The sequence below is a fragment of the Rousettus aegyptiacus genome, unplaced genomic scaffold (assembly GCF_014176215.1).
Source record: "Rousettus aegyptiacus isolate mRouAeg1 unplaced genomic scaffold, mRouAeg1.p scaffold_m13_p_2, whole genome shotgun sequence".
In the NCBI taxonomy this organism is placed as follows: Eukaryota; Metazoa; Chordata; class Mammalia; order Chiroptera; family Pteropodidae; genus Rousettus; species Rousettus aegyptiacus.
The window spans coordinates 76,416,039-76,438,290 of NW_023416295.1; the positions used below are offsets into that span (position 1 = coordinate 76,416,039).

Genomic DNA, 22,252 nt, shown 5'->3' on the forward strand with positions numbered 1-22,252 from the left:
TAAAAATGCAAATTCCAGAGCTCACCTGATGCCCGCTGAACCAGCAGGAGTAGAAGCCAGAAATCTGCATTTAAAAAGAGCACCCCAGTGGAGTCAGACCTGCTGTGTGATAAGTGAGTCAGGAGCACATATGAGGACAAACTACTTTTAACAGTTTTAACATATCCTAAATTTTCCCTGAATGTACCTATCATGTACAATAAGCCAAGAACATACTTTGTTTTGTTCTGAACTTTTCCCCAAGCTATTAACTATTTAAAAAACAAACAAACAAACGAACAAACATCACTGATGACAAAGCCACTTCTGGAATATGAATCGCCAAATCAGCACTGTAATTGGAGTTGTTACATGTATACATGATTTTACCAATAGATGCAGTGATTGACTACTACATTTTGTCCTCTTAGTATAGTTGGGCCCAAGCATTTAGATAATGAAATATCTGTTTGATTATGCATTCAGTTCATTTCTTTTACATTAATTAGGAAATGATTTTTTTTTTTTGGAAATCGTGTCATTGGTCAGTTATATTATCTATAACTTGAATTCAGGATGACAAAGAGCATTACAAAACAATCATTATAAAAGAAGATAATGGGCCTTACAAAATTAAATTTGACTACAAAAGATACCAGCTAAAAGGACTCTAAGATTCTGCTAATCTTCACCAGTAGGAAAGATCCCTAAAGACATTTCCCAGCCACTCACCCACATACAAAAAAGGAAAAGGCGGGGGTGGGGGAGGCGGGAATTAGCTGGGCTTTAGAGGCTCGAAGCTAAAGGCCATGTCTACAGCAGCACTTCTGTCCGAACGCTGAGCCCTGGGCCAGCCACAAGGTGGAGGCCCAACAAGGGAATAATAAACAAAATTCTGGCTGGTGGTTGGTTACTGGGGCAAGAGGCAAGAGAGGGCAGAGTAGAGGAAAACAGATATAGATTCAAGCTACTGAGCTACTGGCAAGTGCAAGCTCTTGGGTTAGGTGGTTTCAAAGCTATTCCATTAATAAATAACAACAACAATAATGACGATGATGAGGAAGGGGAAGGAGGAAGGAGAAACAAGCACTTGGTATGGCCTCTTGAGCAGTGTGTCAGGCAGATAAGGATGCTGGATCAGAGGCCACCAAGGCCATCTTAGAAAACCACTGTTTTCTCATTAGCATTGAGCAGCTGTTACCTCACTGACAATACCTGCACCCTCGGGGATCTGACTGGCACAGGTCATCCTGAAGGTGGAAGGAGAAAAGGATTCAAAGTCAAATCATCAAAACCATTTCAACATGCCTGGAGTTGTCAGAGGTTGACTGGGCATGGCAGAAGATGGTGACTTCTTTTCGAGGAGGCTCCAGAGGCTTCAAGGGGGCATCTGACTGTCTATACTCTTCCCTTCCTCCCTCCCCATCATCTCATCTTTTCTCCTATCTGCTGGTTCCCGAACATAAAATATGAAAAGAGACTTTTCAAATAGAAGAGACAGAAAAATAATTTGCTTATTATTGGTCAAAGCCTAAGAGAGGATTACAATATCCCACCCGCCCCCCATTCCACCATCTCAAAGAGAGCAGACAACCCCCTTTGATGCTCCCAAAAGACACATCTCTGTGCTCCCGCTGACCTCTGGACCTACCTTTACTTAATACTTTACTATACCTGCTGGTTCACAGGTCGACCTGCCTCAACCAGATTACATAGGCCCCAAGAGAGCTAAAACAGCCTCCTCTTTAAGAAACAGCACCAGGAAGGAATAAGACCAGGCACAAAGCAGGTCTTTAATAACAACCGTAGTTGAATGAATAAACAACAGATAAGCTCCCCAAAACTGAAGTGTAAATTCACTTGTTTCATTTGTGTTTGAAATCCAAAGGAACTTACAGAAAAATTTAGTCCACGGATGTGCATTTGATTATGCTATATAACAGGTGACCTTTAAGTCTTTATGAACCCTGATAATAATTTACAGGAACAGTAGGGGAGAAGAAAGAAAACTCTAAGCGCAGCAGCAGATGGTGAAGGAAAAGGGAGAGGAGGGGACACACAGAAAGCCATAGCACTGGGAATAGGATTACAGTGATTTGCTCTAGGCATACTTCATTCAATTTCCCTTTCCTCTCACTATACCAGTAGGAGTCAAGAAGGAACATTAGTTAACAGAGACACAGGAACAGAAAGGGCTGGCAGAATGGCCCAACCTTTCCTTCCGAGCACCTCCATGAGTGAAGATCCCCACAAAGTAAGCTGCTGCTGTGACAGATAATGTTAAGGGTGGAAATTTTTCAAACGGCCAACTTCTGCTTCTGTAATCTGCTTGTAACCAGGATGTGGTTCTAGGAGATGTCCTGTGCAAAGATATGCTAATGGCCAACTTCTGCTTCGGTAAACCTGCTTGCTTGTTTGATGTGGTTTTAGGCTTTATAAGCTACCTCCTTTGGAAGCTCAGGACTGATCTCCTCTAACCCTGCGTGGTGGAGAGTCAGTCGCCTAGCAGGCTCATAAAGGCTCACAGTTCATCTCAATTGGCTCCATGGGTGGCACCACAACAATAAAGGTCGCAATTGTGTGGGATAAGGCAGTGGAGGGATGAATCTGTTAAGGCATTTCCTTCCTAAAATGGCATGTCACTTTTAGGAAGGAAATAAAATTTATAACCTGGCCCTTGGACCCGTAGCGTCCACATATGAGGAGGCAATCCGGAATATCGACACCGACAGAAATATGGGGCCATTTACACAGAGGAAAGACTTACTACGGTTGTCCTCTGTACTCCAATGACTTCCCATTACACTTAAAAGAAATGCAAAACTCCTTACTCCGGTTACATGTAGACTATCACATTCTGGCCATCTGCTACCTCACCAACCTCATTTCATCCCACTCTCCTCCCCACCAAAAATGCCTTCACAAGACCTTTGTGCACGCTTTCTCCCCTGCCTGGGAAATTCTTCCACGGCTGACTCCTCATTCTTCGACTCATAATTCCAATGTAGGGAATTGAGTTGTCTCCAGTCATTTTATGAAATGCATGCTCCTCTTTACCTTTCCCTTTGCTTCGTAGGCACATAACTATCAGAAAGTACTGTTTATTTTGTTCACCAAATATAAGCTCCAAGAGCGCAGAGAACTCACCTGGTTTGTTCACCGCTGCATCCTTGGAGATGAGAATAGTGCTTAGTACACAGTTAAGTGCTCAACTATTCCTTGTATGAATGGATAAATGGAGAAAGGCTAACAGAGTTGACACTGAAAGACGCTTGACTTGTACCAAATTGGGTTTATCTGATTACATCTAGGGGCGAAGGACAAAGAGGGGCTAAACAGAGAAAAGAAGAAAAAGAGGCCAGCGGCACCACTAACTGGTGACGACTGCCATGCTCCACGAAGAAGGGCTGTGTCCCTGAAAAGACAGCATTACTGCAGAGACAAGAGAAATTTCCAGAGGAACTCACAAAGGAAGACGATGTCAGGGGACTCCAAACAGCTCTGTCTGAAGCATTCATGCTGAAGGCTACTTTCCCTTGCAGAAAATCTGTTGAAACCCTTCAAGTATGACTGTTAGCAGTGTCCTTACCAAGGTCAGTCATCCGCATATTTCTGGAATACTCCCCCAAAGTCATGACTTTCTCAGGCTTTATGGGGGGATGGGGGAGTCAGCTAAAACAATCATCGTTGTCCAAATAAAAGACACTGCTTTCTGCAAAGGACTATGTAATCAATTCTTAATTTTAAAAGCAGACCTGAGACAAAAAAGAAGTCCTCAGGTACTCTACAACATATTTCTTCTAGTTAGTGCCTTTAAGAGTCTAACTGAGCATGAGGTGTTATATTTGTCAGACCACTGAAGTTCCCCGCAAGCAAGGACCACGGTCAATCCTACCACCTGCTCCACTTCCGCATACAGAGTACCTGGTCAGCACCCAATCCACACCTGCTTCCCTCAAACACCAACAGGACTGATGAGCAACAATGGAGATGAGCCGTTATGCAGAGGCATTTCCCAAGCAAAGGGGTAACTTTCCCAAAGTCAATGGTTGAAATAATAAGGGAGAAGAAAAAGGCAAAGGTTCTGAGTCAGCCCTAAGAAGAAAATCCTAAGTGACTAGTGGAACAAAACCACAGAATGAATATTTGAGTGATCAAACAGTTGGGGAGAAAGTCACAGAACACTGACGTCAAAGAGTTGTTGGAACAGCAGACAGAACAGAGTAAAATTATTACATTTTTCTAAACAGAAATTTAATGTTCCATCCCCACAGAGTGAATGGCAGAACAAGGTACAAGCTACTGTTTTTAGAAAAAGAAAATCAAGCAAGCAAAGAAAATACAGCTGCAGCCAGCAGCCAGCCCCGAATCGCCAGCTTCCACCAAAGAACATCCCGCCGTCCACAGGTGGCAAAAAAAAAAAAAAAGAGTGGATCGCAGTCAACAGCTGGTCCCACAGCTTTTCCCTGTGTGCCCTGACTAGTTCCAAGACTCCAGCCCCATCCTGCGAGATTTTGTCTTATGGGATATACAAGTCTCCGTGTCCTATCAGGAAAGAGGAAAATACACTTCTGCCCCATGAGAGCTGGAGGATGGGAGGCAAAGAAGTGCCGTTAAGAAAGGTTGGGAATTCAATACTCTTAGAATTTAGTCGAATTATGTGCAAAAGATTTCCCTAAGAAACACTGCCTTAGCACATAAACTCCAGGATGGAATTTAATGCTTACCTTTAAATCTATCACCAATTTTGGAAGATAAAGTATTTAATGTCTCCAAGATGATACACATGCAACATTTCCTGGTGTGCTAATTTTTACCTCTGTTAACCAAAATGTTTTAAGACAACTTAATATGCCATGAGAATACATTTCAAGGGAGTCCAAGAGCTTCGCACAAATACTTCATTCAAAAAATAAACTTCTGTCTCTCTCATACTTACTGAGTATCTGAAACAGCCCAGTGCCTAGCATTTACAAGTTAAGCTGTAACATAAATCCTTCAGTGGAAGGCGGAATGTGATGCAGTTACCAAGAGTTGTTTAGAAGGAGAAAGATTACAAAGCAGTGGTTCCCAAAACTAGCCCACCAAACCCACATAGGAGTGCTATTCCACAACCATCAATTCCTGGGCACCACCCCTTGAGAACCTGCTCTAATTGGCTGCTGCGGTGGATAGCAAGAACCTACAAATTTAATCAGCCCCTCTTCCAGGTGATGTAGATTACGAAGCAGGTTTGGGAGCAGAGGCTCTGAGAAGCATGGCAAGGGTGGGTGGACCGTGCTCACCTACATCAATGGAACTCCAGGTCCATAGGCACTTTGTACTGAACTACCCACGAGATCTTAGTAACCCAACTGCCTTGGAATGAGTCCAGATGGCCCAAGAAAGCCAAGCCTCATATTCAGTCAGATCCAAGAGCTAAAGGAAGCCTCCAGCAAACTTCCTGGGCACTGCGACCACTTGCTCGGCAGTACTGAGGAATGCTGGGTCAGAACACTGGACATATTTAGAGCTGGGCAGACATTAAGAGCAAGAAGGGTAAATGTCCAGTAGTGCATGTGTATTGTCCATGATGGTGAAGTTCAGTAAGGACAGCTTGAGACCGGCCAATGGGTTCAGAGTCTGAAGAGGCACACAGATAACATCTGTTTTGTGCTTTGATGCAAAGAACTTGGAAAAAGTAGTCTGTGCCTACCCTTCTTAGTTATTCAGGGTTTAAAGAACCTTTTATTTCCAGTTACCAAAGCTTCTGCTACAGATGACAAGGTCCAAAGAGGGCCGTGTTGGACTACTTTTGTTCCCCCAAGGCCATTTTCCCCTTCTTCCACAGAATCAGAAATTGAGCAGAGTACAAGCACCTCCTGCAGTAGGTAGCAATATGATCGAACTCTACCCAGTAGAGTATAAGTAGGAGAAACACATGCACTCCTAGGTCATCATCTCCCCTTGCGCTTCCTCCCACCATGTTCCCTCCCTTATCTTGGGCTATGGAAAAAGGAGAGCAACACTGGAGACGGAAGGGTGACCCCACGAAGAAGCCTGAGCCTCTGAGATGTTAGCAGAACATAAGTACCATCTAGTTAACTTTAACATATAAGAAAATGAACTCTATTTTGTTTAAGCCACTATAATTTTGGGTTTCTGTTAGGGCAGTTGCATTTGAATCCTAATACCAGAGTTTTCTTTCCGACATGAAATATGCTAAGGACTACTGATCAAGAAGCAATCCCTTCATACTTTCTTTTCCTCCTCAGCCCAACAATATGGCAGGCATTTTCATCTACAACTTCAAAGAAAGTAAGTTTTACCAGGAGACTCAAAATTCTCTCTTTAATCTCAAACCTCAGATTTTAAGTGCTAGACTCACCCGAAAATACAAGCTTTTTTCTTTTGGCCCATCAATGTCTCAGTCTACCTTTTTGAGTGAATTGTCACCAATAATTACCATGTAAATAATTCACAATTTCTGAAACAAGTCTAGCATCACTTCACCAATGCTAACACCATTCCCTCTGCCTGGAAGGCCCTTCCTGACCTAGAAAATCCCTCAATATCATAGCCACATTAAAATGCAAAGATTTCCCAACTCATAAGAGATTGAAGGACTTTTAAAAATGGATAGAAGTTATGTATTATAATATATATGCCTGTTAACCCTTGAATTGGCTCAGTTCTTGATGGAAAAAACTGCTTTTTTCACCTTCAAATCCCTAATCCCCCACTGCCCTTCATTGCATGCCTCTCAGTACCGGCACAGTAGGAACGCAGTTACTGTTTGGTAAACTAATGAATGAAATTGTTGAATTAACCATGTTATCTTGAGAGTAATTTCTTTTAAACAACTGAAAATTCAAACAAGGCTATGGCTTAAAGAAATCTTGTAAATCCAATAAACACAAGTATTCCTCTTAAATGATTACATCTTAGTCTGTTAAGATAGGACACAGCTTCTAAAGAATAAAGGTGCAGCTAAAGATCCATAACACTTATGAGAATCAACTATTGTTTCTTAGGAGTTACACTTAATGGAAAAATAATTTTGTACCTATTAGAAAAACAATTAGCTAGAGCACTAAGAAATCTGAGCTGTCATATTTTTAAACGATCATTTTGCTTTGAAAACAGATCCCACATTGAATTAAAACGCACCAAAAAAAAAAAAACAATGTTTTAAGAAACTCCCTTAGACGCTATGAAGATTTTTTTAAACCTTAAGATCTGAAGAAAAAAATTATACATACACATCCCAGGCTAGTAGCTGAGCGCCAGAAGCAACAACCTAAAATCTTCTCTTTTCAAAAATAAGGGAAAACATATTCTTTCAAATATCCAGGATAGGTCATGAGTCATATTCTAAGCACAAAGTCAATCTAGACCATATCTATGCTAAAGAGAACATTCCCATTTCTACTTGCTTATAGCTTGGCACAAGGACTAAACAAAAGCCCCAACAAAAATTTAAAAAACGATATAGAGAAATGAGAAAATTCAACTATCAAAGAAGACCATGTCCAGGAACCTAAGGGGAGCTACCTCAAATGATAAACTGGGGGAAAAAATTTTTTTTAACTCCATGAGAATCATCTTAACCATTAACCCTGGAGTTTCCCCCAAATAAAGTCATTTTTACTCTTCAGAAACATAGCAGTTTACAGGTGGAGGGGCCTTCAAGACAATTTGTTCTAGTTGCCCAGACACATAAAGTGACTTACTAGAGAAAACAAATCAGTTAGTTACAGGCACAGCAAAGCCTAGACTCCCAGTCCTCAAAGATCTAACCCATGGTCATGGCCAGCACAGCACAGAGAATAAAGGCTGCTCCTTATTACAAGCTACAAGAAGAATACAACCAACTCTGGAAAGGAGATCATCTAGCCCAGAAGCTCTTCCCAAACACACACACACCCACCCACCCACCCACCGCCTCAAATACAACAAAGATTACAGACGATAAAAAGGCTATAGGCAAACTTTACAATGGGATTTACCTAAAGCAACAAGTACTAAGAGTTCGAAAATGAATGAGGCTAAAGGAAGCCCATTCCAAGCTCACTATGAGTGAAGGGAACATAGAGCCTATGTATGTAAATTATAAAACCATGTGTTACAACCCATATTGGAGATAATAGGTTAACATGGAACATTTCGGACTCCATGATTAAAATGTTTGGATTGTTCTCCTTTCTAATTTCTAAGCTAACATCTAGAAAATTATACTCTAACATAAGTGGATAAAAAAGAAATTTTACACAATGCCCAGACCAAAACCAAATGACTATTTCAGAACCTTTAAGATAAACCCTTCTCCAAAACAGGAAAGTCATACTTGAAACTTTCCAAGTTTAAAAACGTTGAGGGTATTATATTTGTTAAAGACGAACAAGGATTCAATTCTAGTACAACATCTGCTAATTCAGATTCAAGTCACCCTCTTGGGTGAGTGAGAAATGAACCACTGGTTTGAGAACCTGAAGAAATCCAAACCACTGACAGGAATAGTCCAAAGGGTGTTTCAGTCCTGGAGGTGGACAGCCTCCATTATCCATGACACCAATGCCAACTGTGTTATCGGGACATGTGAGATCAGAGACCATGAACATAAAATAGATATGTGACCTTCATAGCCACAGTCACTAATAAAATACTGCTGGACCATCTGAGCCTGAGCAACCCGCTTGGATCACAGAGAAAAGACTTCCAGATACTGATAAAACAGCCCACCTTCAACTCCTTATTGACTTTCTGAAGTTAGGTTCTTGTGGTAACATGGACCATCTGAACCACAAAATACTAATATCTTGGAGAGGCATAAATGCTCATACAAGATATTCCACTGGCTTTAACCAGTGCAGAATTGAGGAACACTACCTCTAGAAAGGCCTGCTGAAGAAGGCAGGACTTCAGAACCCACCTAAATGATTACAGCAAAAACTGTTTTCTCCACATGTAGCATGAGGAATCTACACCTCCAGAGAGAAGGAAAGAATTTATATCGGCAGGACTAAAACTCTTGAATTCTAAACACACACACGCACCACATCATTATCATCATCGTCATCATCTAGTTCACAGCTTGTGAAATAAATTGATGAGATTGATTCAAACATTATTACTTCATAGCACCCAGACATTTTATCTTCAAGCTGCTGAGCGGACTGAGTGGACTTAATATTCTACCTGCCTCCACGTCACCGCTCAAGGTTGTAGCAAGAATGAGTGACCAGCGTACACGCAGAACATGGTATCAGAAGTGGTATCACAGCCACGAGCACCATTTTTTTCTGGCCCCATTCACATTAATACCTACATGTGTCCTGTTCCACCTAAGACGTTAGTAGAACTAATTTTAAAGCTACCATTAAAGACAGCTCTGAAGAGAAACTGACTTTTCCCAACAGTTGGCATAACATATGTCTACTTAGGGAGAAATATCTACATAACAGCAGCAAGAAAAGTAATTCAACCCATAGGAAATTATTCCACAGAGACCATGTCACCTCTTTCTCCTCCCTAAAATCAAAATGGGGGATGAAAAAGAAACAAATGCAAATTGCCACCGGCACAGTTTCCTGTTGAAGGTGCACAGAATGATTCCATTCAAGAGCAACTCAAGGTTTTCAGCAAATACCTATTCATTAACCCAGCAGGAGGTACAATGCCATCTGGCACCCATGTCCAGTGGAAGATATATTGCTTAGGATCAATTTTGAACAGCAAGTTTATTTTTACCCTTTTAAAATGTTATGCACAAAACTACAAGGACATAAATGTCTGCATTAGGCACTCCAGGGAGACTTTAACAAAACTAGAAAATGAGATCCAAAAATGGGATCCAGCAGAAGTCAGCTTTCATCTCACTTGATTAAACAACACCCTTCCCATGATGTTCAGGAATGCTGGTAAACCCCTCAGAGTCTCAGCTAGAAACTCTTTAAGAAGCCACCAAGACTTTGGGCAGGAAAAGAAGAGAGATTGTCCTGTACCCACTGATGCCAAAAGACTTGCGGGGTCCACATTCAAGCTAGGACTCTGGGATCTAACCCAGCAGAAAGCATCTGGGGACAAGGGCACCACAGCCTGGGCACAAGGTCAGCCAATTACTGGGTGCTGAAACCCCTGTAAGACAGGCCCACCAACCAGAATCTCCTTTTCCCAAGTTACTGTCTTTTTCTCTAACAAATATAATACTTGCTCAATGCCAAAAATTTACCCAGTGCCAAATAACTAAAAAAAATCACAAAAAATTTTTAAAAAATCATTTAGCATTCCATCATTTGCAAATATGTACTGGTAAGATTTTGGTATATTATACACATATACACACACAGGGTGTTTATACATACACACATAGATATCGATCACAATCATTTATTTGCTTTCTTATAGCCTGCCTTTGTATCTTAACACATTTTAAACATTTCCCTATGAAAAGATTTTTTTACCACAATTTAAGAGATAAATAGTACGCCACTGCATACATTTTTTTTTAACTTAAATAATCCCACCATATCAGGCATTTTTGCCCCAATTTATCTCCATTAAAAAGTAACAATAAACTGTCTTTCATTCCTACCTTTGCAATTTCAGATATTTCCTTAGAATGTATTACCAGATCACATAGAGGATTTTTAGGCTTTTGACATAGTACTAGTCCCATATTTTCTTTTAGAAAACTTATACCAATTTACACTCCCAACCAGCAAGATGTAAGAATGCCCATACACCCTACACTCTCACTAAGGTTTTATTTTATTGTCACTGAAAAAATTATTTGCCAATCAGGTACAAATGACTACTGCTGGGAAACACACACACACACACACACACACACACACACACACACACACAACCACACATTTACTTGGTACTATGTGCTAGGGACTGTTCTAAGTGATTTACATGTTAGAAGTGGTGCTATATTTTTAACTCCATTGTATGCTAGGGAAATGAGGCGCAAGAAGGTGAGGCAATTTGCCCACCTGGTCACTGGAGCAGCTCCAGTCTGAACTCAGGTAGTCCGGTTTCAGAATCCAAGCTTTCAACCACTACACTATACAACCACGTGGGGAACTATATGGAAGAACGAAAGAAACGGGTAAGATTAACATCTGATGGAGGGATCACTGGAACTATATCCTGCCAATCACACTCCAACCTTTATTCGCATCTTCAATGTCACCATTTACAGGGTAATCCCGTTAGTGCTGGGCACGGTCCTCTGTTCTAACAAAACAAATCTGAAAGTAGACTATTAACTTCCCATTGGCCCACATATCAAAAAGGGACCTATATTTATTACTTTAGCATGTAACTATTTGCCTGGTCACACTAATCACATAAAAGGGCGTGTTTGTTTTCTTGTGTAAAAAGGATTGAGGGTCCAGCAATTCCATTTCTGGGTATGTACCTCAAAGAATTCAAAGTAAGGTCTGAAACATACTTGAACACCCAAGTTCATAACAACATTATTCACAATAAATAAAAGGTGAAAGTGACCCCAGTGTCCACCAACAGATGAACAGGCAAGCAAAATGTAGTGTATCCATACAAATGAATATTACTCAGCCTTGAAGGGAAGCAAATTCTGTCACACGCTACCACATGGATGAACCTCAAACACATTATGCTAAGTTAAAGAAGCCAGACACAAAAAGAAATATTGCATGATTCCACTTACGTGAGGTGCCAGGAATAGGCAAAGTCACGGAGACAAAAAGAAAGGTGGTTGCCAGGGGATGGGGGCAGGGGCCAGGGGGATGAGACAAGTTTTAGCTGGGAAAATGAAAAAGTTGTGGAGATGGTCACACAGCAGTGTGAATGCACTTAATGCCACTGAACTGCCCACTTAAAATGATCAATGTTGTTATATATATTTCACCACAATAAAAAGAGATTTAGAAGCAAAGGGCCTACTATGACCTTTGTGTCCAATTAGGGGGCTTCAGCCACATAAGCTCTGATCGGTTAAGCCCTTTTGGGTAATGCTACCCAACAGAAGTTGGAGAAGGAGGCGGGATACAAATGCTTAGGAAAAGGTGAAACAGCCTCTGGAAACACTCAATCTTTACTTGCAGGGAACAACTTGTACTGTGATGTTCACATAAGTGAGCAGCCTGGAATACAGAGAAACAAAGAGATGGACGACGAAAACCACACTTGCTTCAGGAATCAAAGAATAAATGGGAAAATCAGATAAGCATTCACTAATGACTACTGCAAACAGCAAAAACAAACACAGTAAAGGTCATACCACAAGTCTGCAGATCACAAGACCGCAGGACTCCAAGGGTCCAGGACGCAGGAAGCAGAAAGACTGCCCATCCACAACCCAGCACCCCATGTCCATCCAGAGTCAGTGTGCACATATCAAGATGGGTACCTCTGGGAGTCAGGAAGTCCAGTCGGTAACTCACAGTATTCACACAGCATCACAGATCAGTTTCAAAGCCACATTTTTGAAAAACTCATTCAGAATTGCTGTCTTTCTGACTTGTTTAATAAAAGGTCACTCTAAAAATCCCAAAAGACAGCTTAATCAGCATGAGACTATATAAAGTTGTTCGAAGGGAAGAAAAGCTAGAGCTATCAAGATTGATCACATGTTCCTGCCTAATCATAAACCCAACCTGACACCAGATTAGAGCCACAACACCAAAACAAGAGCTGGGCTCCCGTCCCAGGCCACCATCTTGTATCCTGCTATTCCAAATATAATCCTTTATTGTAGAATAAAAAAAAAATCTGACTGGTCTTTATCCCTGGAGCCTGAAACGGAGGCTCTAAATCCTTGGAATTTCTCATGTAACAAGAGTGACTTTGTTATTCAAGAGCCCCTTAGATCACACCTGAGTTTATGCTAAGAGATAAGACGACACAGATTAGGGACTGAGCACAAGACCAATCATGTGATTTGTGGGCTGGGGCTATGAGCCAGCCCATTCTTGGGGGGAGGAGGTGGCTGGAGACTGGCCATATGGGTAAATTCAATGATTCAATCATGCCTACATAATGAAAACCCAGTAACAAGCCAGCTCAGTGGAACTTCCTGGTTGGTGAATACATTGAGGTTCAAGGTAGGTGACACCCAAATCCCACAGGAAATGGGTATAGAAGCTCAGCACTCAGAATCCTCTCAGACCTCACCCTCTTGGTCTCTTCACATGGATGGTCCTGGATTTATATTCTTTAAAACTATAATCATAATGCCCTCCTGCGTTCTGAGTCATTCTAGTGAGTTATCGAACCTGAGGGGATCATGAGAACCCCTTGGATTTGTAGCTAGTTGGTCAGGACTGACCAAAGAGGCCTGAAGATCCCCCTTGCAGCTGACATCTGAAGTGGGGGTAGTCCTGTTGGGGCCCACACCCTTTAAATTATGGGATCTGCACCAACTCCAGGTGGTTAACATCAGAACTGTACTGCAGCACACCACCTGATATCAGAATACTCCTCTCCCCCTGTATTTCTAGCTGACCCAAGTTCTGTACACTGGTCCAATACCCAAGTCCAATAATATAACTTTTATCTGCTAAAATTTACATCAACCACTAATGACTACAAAATTTACCCCATTCATTAGCTGAAATATTTAAGTAACTGCTATCTCAGACATTGTTCTAAGATCTTCTATATGTATTAAGCCAACCAATCCTCATAGCAACCTCACAGGGTACCTACTGTTATTATCCCCATTTTATAGATGAGATCATTGAGCCACAGAAAGGTTAAGGAACTTGCCCAAGGTCATATTGTAGAGGTGTCAAGACAGAAAACAAGCTCCTCTGTCTCTAGACACATGTCTAAAGGAAGAGCCATGACTGCTGGCCACCCATCTCTCTGAGGGCCCACAGGTCACCAGCTTTCCTGCATTCCCCCACCCTGCTCCCATTCTGTCTTTAGAATTTCGCTGCAACAAATGAATACTCAAAGTTATTCTTTTTCATTATCATCTCCCTTACCACAAGCAGAACCTCTCGAGGGTTGACACAAATCCCCTCTCCCCTCGTTTTTCCCTATTATTTAAACTCAAACGTGTTAAGTAATTCTTTACTTTTATTAAATTGGTATTACAGTTTGATGTTTTCAGTGTGTTCAGCACTGTGATTAAGACCTAAGGCAGTCATGGTGGCAATTTTTCAAATAGAGATTACATAATCAGGACATCAGCTAGTTGTTCTTCCATTTCATGCACTCCTTCAGTAAATATTTTGACCATTATGGGCACTCGGTATTCAGCAATAAATATGAGAATGTTCCTGTCTGTCATTGGGGCACTCAGATGTCAACAGGAAAGCAAGCCGAAGCAGTGAAAAGTGAGTATGTGTGTTTATGTACACATGTGCATAAGTGTATAATTTTAGGAAATAAGTGACATTAAAAAAAAAATTGAGTACATGCGGGGTAAGTACAAAAAGATGTGTGTGGCTGGAATGAAATCAATTGTGGGAAAGGAAACAGGAGATGAAGACAGAGAGGGGCCAGATCGTTGTGAAGCGAGGCGGACAACCCTGAACACCAGCTCCCTCCCCTCACCTGAGTCTATGCTACCAACACCTTACACAGAACAGCCGTCATTCCTACCTGATATCCTATCTGATATCTATGCTTCCGCCCTTATTCCCTACAGTCAGTTCTTCACGAAAGCTAAATAACCTTTATAAAATATGAATCAGATCAGGTCACCTTGCCCCTGCTTAAAATTCTGAACATATTCATCACAATCAGAATAAAACCCACCCAAACTCTGCACTCTGTCCAGCAAGGCTGTCTCTGTTCCAGCAATACTTTTACTGCCAACTCAGCTCCTTGTACCCTTCGCCCTGCTCACACAGCCCTCATGTGACGTCAAGCCTGTTCCTGCCTCAGGCACCTACATGTGCTGTTTTTTCCTTCTAGAGCTCTTTTCAGTCTGGAAACACCCCTGACTCTGCGGTCATTCAGGTCTCTGCAAACATCGCTCTCTAGAGCAGCCTCCTGCATCTAACACAGCACCCAACATGCACACTGTTCCTTGCCCTATTGATTCTTCTTCACCTCATCTGCACCAAACATATGATTTACTTATTTCCACATTTCCTGTCTTTATTCACCGTTGTATATTCAGTGCCTAGCATGGTGTTGGGCACAGAGCAGAAGCCCAATACATGTCAAATGAATAAATAAATGACTTTAATGATGGCATCATACTTATGATCCATGATCCTGTGCACCAAAGGTACCCAACACCACCTGTCCAGGGACAACCCACCTTGGGGTTCAGAGGGCAACATCTTTCCTCCATCTGAGCCAACTGCTCCAATTAACATACCCTGTAATTCTGATCCTAAGACAAGGACTCCTACAAAATCATCTAACAATCCAACATTTACACACCAAAAAAAGGCACAAAGCACTTCTTGGTTGATAAATTTACCCAAACTATGAAGTAAACCTGCCAGTTCAAATTCTTTCCACGAATAAACAATTTACAAACAGGTAGAAAATGTGTCCAGTGCCCCCCTTTATTGTAGACTCAGTCACAACTCACTGAACTCTGCCTACGTGGTGACTACAGGCCCTGAGAACACAATAAGCCCCAACAGGCAGCCACATCAGGGCTTCTTACAGGGGAGACAGACAAGACTGGCCATCATCTTTCAACCCACCACTTATAAGCTTTGTGATTTGTCTTTTCAAAAGCCACTGTCATGGGAAACATGTCAGTCCCTTCGCCTTAGTGTGAGGTATCAGTGACTGAAAGGTCTTCTGACCTGGCAGCAGCATACTCAGCTCTGTGTGGAATTCAGGCCAGAATGGAATGTGGAGAGCTCACCATTAATGGGGAAGAGGAGAGGGAGACAAGAGCCTCGCCCTTACCCCAAAATCTCACCCCTAAAGCTGCCTTTAATAGTTATTTTCAGGGTGGTCAAAGCCAATTTTTCTTCTTTTCTCTGGGCAAGGGTAGTAGCACTGAGGACAGGCTCATAGTGACTAACCGAGCCTACTAAAACCTCCAGCCTGGAAAAGGGAATGCCCTTCTGAGGTGGCATTGTCACAGCATAACCAAGATTGGCAGGCTCTTCATATATAGATAAGAGCTTTTCAGACAGATGAAACTTTGAGGGACTTCACTGTCCTATGGCTGTTCAGTCTTCACGTGTCCTTTCTGCCAATAAGACTGAGCAAATCTCCCTTGCCCCCAGGCTATTGGAGGGTATTCCATTCAGAGTAACAAACCACTCCACAAAAGGCCCAAGCATGCCAGTGGTTTACCTGGACCATCCAACACTGATCTGCTTAATTCTCTCATCTGGAGAAAGGCAAGGTTAAGGAATGTGTTTTGGGATCAGTCTTCTCCCTCATTTCCTCTCCCCCAGGTTGAGAGCAAGAAGCCACATCATGAGAGCCATGGGCCTCAGAGAACGTGCCTCTGTTTGTAATCTGGGGGTCCTCAGACTTTTGAGGGCAGCAGAGCTCCTAACATCAGAAGCTCCCAGGATACTGGGGCACCCCGCAACATGGAACCCTTTCTTCTGAGCCAGATACAATCCAACTGGGAGGACAGGACATGTGTTGTGGGCAGAGGCCCTGGCATCCAGAAAATGCAGAAAATACTAAAAAGTCACAACTCTCTGCTCTCCTACTGAATTTGTTTTTTCCTTGGTTACTCATTTTACCACCTGCTGGGCACTCACTGGCAAATAAGTAATTTGCAAAGATCTGAGCAGGTTAGAGAAAGAAAGACTCAAATTTAGGAAAGCTCTATCCCATCACTTAATTTCTTTTTCTGGGAACTGAAAACACACCACTATGATCCGATTCTAGGAGCTGAGTACCTAAATTCAAGCAAGCACTCTACCGAAATTATTACAAAAATGAAATAAGACATGCAACACACAGAGGCTTTATTGGGCTGTATAGTAATCATGAAAAAATGACAGTTATTTCCTTTAAAGGATGATAATTAATATTGCCTTTACATAACCCACTTTAAAAAAACTGATGTTTTTCTGCATCAGCAATCAGCAGGGTAATCAACATCACTGTCAGGCATTTTCTCTGAGAGATGAATGCTTTCATCAACACTTTGTCATATAAGAGGCATTCCCGTTTCCAAAATAAGGAGGTGGGGATGGGGGAGTATTAGGGCACAGTTCTTACCCCTCGGCATTCTGGGATTCCATTCCACCTTATCATAAAACCACAGGAGAGGTCCTGCCCATACACTCAAGACTACAAATGACTGCAATGTAAGGAAAACTCTCCCTTGCTTCTAAAATGCTCACCCCACTGGCCAGACTTGCCTGTTTTCCATTCAAATGTTTTTGAGAAACTTGGTCAGGCACTGAGCATATAACGATGACTAGGCATGATTCCTGCCCTCAAACTATACCGGGAAAGCAGACACAACCATAGATTATTAGATATAAAAATGGACTCCATCTATTGGTTTGACAAGTGTTAGCTGAGCACCTACTATGTGCAAGGCACTGTTCTGGAAACTGGGCACACACCAGTGTACACATACAAAAGTACATGATAGCCATAGGTATCAGAAGAACACAGAAGAAATGCCACTCCATCCTACCCAGGAGGATCAAGGAAGAAAACCCTGGAAGGATTCTGAAAGATGAAAAGAGATGGTGGAAGAAGGCCTCCCCAGCAGTGAAGGAGCCTGGAGCAGAGGCACCGGAAAATGATCCCACTCAAGGACACTGTTCCTCTGCATGCCTGTAATATACAAGCCAGCAAGGCTAGTCTTGGTGGCAAGACAAGGTGACCAGGGATCTTTAATGCCACAGCAGGACTTAGGGCTCCCCTATAGTTGAAGAGTAACTTTGAAGAGCCTGAAACCCAGGAGTGATGTGAGCAAATTCCCATCTCAAATTTCCCAAACAGCTTTCATTTGCGAGTATTGCCTCTCTTGCATCAGAGGCTTGAAAATACAAAAACAAACAAAACAAAAAACAGGTAGATTCTTCCCTGTTTTAATTAGAGAAGATGGCTAAAAACCACTAAGGGGGAAAGAAGACAATATTTTTCACAACCAAAAAATTAAGTGAGCAAAGAACAGCTTCCCAAAGATAAACTTCCATGAATTAATGATTCTGCTAGAACTGTTAGTTTTCATCTCTGCTGGAACCAACAGAGGTTGTGTGGCAAACAATTTTCACATCTCGTGTGGCCTGCTGCCACATAACACCTCAGTGGGAGACACACCAACGTCCCAACTTGGCTGCCTTGGCTCTTGGTGAATGAGCCAGCCTGTGACAGATCCAGGAAGGAGTGAGAGTACATATTCTCACCGTGGATGATGGATGCAGAGAAGGCTATTTTTTCTAAACAACATTTTTACATTAATTTAGCAGCTCAACATTCCCAAAGGCCTTCAAACTGAGTACTGAATTTCCCAATAACATGGAGGGCAATTTCAGAGTCCCGTGGCCCAAACTTCGACTTTCAAACCTCCCATTCATTCCGTCCCTAAAGACAAGATACGCTGACTACTCAGAGAATAGTTTTCTGAATATAATACACTGATGCAGTAAGATTACACTGCAATGTTACAATTTTCAACCCAAATCCAATTATAAACTTCTATATGGTATATCTGGCTCATTGACCGTACTTTAAGCCTATAAGCTACTCTAGATCCAAATGAACTTGATTGCTTCAATACATACACAAACTCCAATTTAATTTCTGTACAATTATCTGCCTTCCAAACAAAATTCTAAAGCCCCGAAAGTAATATAATTAGGTTGGTTGTATTTTTCATTACAGAAGTAAGCATATTAAATGTTACTACCTTGAAGGCCAATTCTATCAATGAAGCCACACATGAAATAGACTGGGAATTTTTGTTAATCTACCACTGAAAGTTGCCAAGTTGTTTAACTGCTACATTGTGGACTATCACAAATGTCTCTGTCAGAGTCAAAATCCAGAGGTGAGTTAAAAATTAGTCTTCCCTTTATGTACTGTATAATTAACTCAATTTATGTAATATCCAAAAACAAGCAAAACTGACCTGTGCTATCGGAAGTCAGGTCAAGGATTATGCTTGGGGCAGAAGTGACTGGAAAGCTTTACCAAGCAGCTTCCGGGTAGTGTTTTGTTTCTTAATCTGGGTATATTTACACAGGTATGTTTGGCTGTGACAATTCATCATGCCATATGCTAACAATGTGCACACTGTTCTTCATGGGTAAGTAAATCAACAACGTGTTAAAACATTAGGGTACAGGGCAAAATTTGGCTACTCTCTGAAAGACCATAACAGGTCAGAACCCCACTCCTACGTGGCATCTGAAAGAGCACCAATTTCACATGGACAAAAAACCAGGTTTTAAAAAAAATAATGAACTGTTTTACTGGGCCTGCTTTCATCCTCTTTCACTCATTTTTTTTATGTACCTCAAGTATCCTAACAGTGGTGTACCTAGCATAGGGTACACCCATGGCAGATCACTATTTAACATTACCTCCTCCTTATGACAAAATTATTTCTATCAATGGTCATACATTAATCAATCACCATTATTCTTGAATTATTCTTTCATTCTAAAAGAGCCATTTATAAAGAATGTCCATTTTCTAAAATTCAGTAAAATATTTCTATGTACTAAAATATGCACTTACCAAACGTTACACTTAGGAGTTCTACTCTTTCATTGTTTTAAATTTTAATCACACATGAAAACTCCTAATGGTTACACAGAGTGACAGAATTTAAGAAATGTCAATTCCATTTCTTTATGTTAAACTGTACTATTGCTTTTCATTGCAAAGCTTTATTTAGACACAGGAAAATGTACCATAAGAGTTAGAGGCATGAAGCGAACCTTAAGCAAGCTCCAACAATTCTTAACTGCTAGCAACTTACTGCCGAAGTGACATGTACAACTCAGTACACGTGTGACAGAAAGTTCTTCAAATCTCCACTTAGAATACAATGTTTATTAAAGGATAAGCAAAAACACTCTGAGTGTATGTAAGTATATATTTACATATATTTATGTAATTATTAACTAGCAGCAAGTATTTAGAACTTAGACAAAGAAGAGTTTTTTCCAGGAAGTATTTTATCACTGGTTTTGTGTAGAATTGCCTACACACTGTGATAACAAAATCGCAGATAGGATGAAGTCAGTTTTCAGTCTCAACAGACACGTACCATCTTGTAGCTGCACCTGGAGAGGACCACTCCCATCGCCCCACCACAGAAGCTGCGGCTCAATCAAAAGCAAAGAAACCATGCAAACACAAGGCTTCCGGAGACACAGAATAAATGCTAAAGTTCAGACACAAAACTTTTGTGTTTCATGCACTGAGACAGCCCTTCAGTTAATACTGAGGGGAGAGCAGGGTTTTTTCAACCTCAACGCTACTATTTGGGCCGGATAATCCTTTGTTGTGAGTTTGTCCTGTGCATTATAGGATGTTTTGCAGCATCCCTGGGCTCTAGCCACTACCTACCCTCCACCCAAGATGTGGCAAAAGTTCCCAGGGAAGCGAATTAGCACCAGTTGAAAATCACTGGGGTAGAGGTCAGAACACCTCTGGAAAAGTACAGTAAGTCCTCAATGTTGTTAATAGATTCTGAGACTTTAAGCAAAATGTATAATGAAATCAATTTTACCATAGGTTAATTGATATAAACAAGAGTTAAGTTCCTACAGTATCTCTAGTTAACATTATAACACTGAACTAAAAGATGTTATTTGAGGATATTCGAGAACATGCTGTACAAAAGAAATCAGACACAGTGATCGCCTTATGGGCAATGGCTTTATGGTACCTGAGATTTAGATGAACAGATGCACTACAACTAGGGAGAGAAATAATCAACCTGCAATGGGAGAAAGTAGGAGAGGACAAAGATGTGAGGCTGCCCAGCATGAGTGGCTGAGCCGGACAGAGGCCACGGCAGCCGCAGACACCTCTTAAAGAGGCCATGTCAACGTGCAGACTTTTGTGGTGATGGACCTGCTTGCTCTGAGCGCCAGTGCTAAGTTGGCTGCACAGGGCGCACCACGAACTTAGAGGGGTACACTGCGTGAGGAAGCGAGGCTCTCTCACGGGCAGAAGTGCCAGCGGTATCCATCGTTCCTCTTTGAGCTCTTCCCGCCCCACACACTGTGCGGACGCAGCACCGCCATAGCTGACATATCAAACTGGATGACAGAGGTCGCTCTGCCCAGAGGATTCCCTGAAACTTCTCCTCCCCCAACCCAAGCTATATACAGGTGTGTGCTCGGTGAGTCAAGTGCTTCCTGCTGAGCAGCACCAAGACTCACACTGGAGGCAGCTGGCCTCGGTTTCTGGTGTGGGTTCTTGAGGCAACTATAAGCACAGCATCTGTGGATTGCTCGCTGAATCTTAACAGGTGGCCCGGAGGGGCAGAGGCTTGGACTAAGTTTGGCCTGCAGCAGAACCCCTCTCAGGACTGTGGCACTGGACACCTACTATACAAAGTCACACTAATAAGACCGGGAGACTTAGGAGCTTTACTAAGTACATAGAAACAGACACAGAAAGGCAGTTAAAATGGGAAGACAAAGAAGCAGAAACCAAATGAGAGAACAGAGATCCAGGAATAATGGAGTCAAGCAATCTAACAGACAGAGTTCAAAGAACTGGTTATAAAGATGCTCAATGAACTTAGGGGAAATGTAGATGAAATCAGTAAGAACTTTAACAAGAATATAAAACATAAAAATGGAAATGGAAATTCTAAAAGGGAACCAGTCAGAAATGGAGAACACATTATCTGAGATGAGTATATTAGAGGCAATCAACAGAGCGGATAAAGAAGAGCATCGAACCACCAATATAGAGCATGGGGAAGCCAAGGACATGGCAAGTAAAAAGAAGCCAAGAGTATAATAATAATTTAAGGAGCCTATGGAACACTATTAAATGTAAAAATATCCATGTCATAGGGGTACCAGAAGAAAAAAACAAGATGTTGAAGAGCTATTTGAAGAAATAATGATGGAAAACTTCCCTCACCTGGTGAAGGAAATAGACATAGAAACCCCAGGAAGTTCAGAGATTCCCAAAAACCAGGAACCCAAAGAGGCCCACACCAAGACACATCATAATAAAATGTCAAAGCTTAAACACAAAGAATCTTAAAAGCAGCAAGAGAAAAGTAGTTACACACAAGGGAGCGCCCATAAGAATGGCGGCTGATTTCTCAAAAGAAACTATCCAGGACAGACAGAAGGATTTGGCGCAAAATATTCAACGTGATGAAAACCCAAGAACTACAACCAAGAATATTTTATCC

At 41.7% G+C, this 22,252-nt stretch overlaps 1 protein-coding gene across 11 annotated transcripts in view; it reads right to left on the minus strand.

The window, feature by feature from the left end:
- Positions 1-22,252, minus strand: part of MGAT5 (alpha-1,6-mannosylglycoprotein 6-beta-N-acetylglucosaminyltransferase) — a 321,573-nt gene that overhangs the window by 247,449 nt on the left and 51,872 nt on the right. Inside the window, exon 1 of one of the 11 annotated variants that reach the window (XM_016164006.2) lies at positions 10,959-11,049. The exons of the other annotated variants lie outside the window; for them this stretch is intronic. The gene's annotated coding sequence lies outside the window, so the exon portion shown is untranslated. Of the gene's footprint in view, positions 1-10,958; positions 11,050-22,252 lie in introns of those variants that run through there. 11 annotated transcript variants of the gene reach the window in all.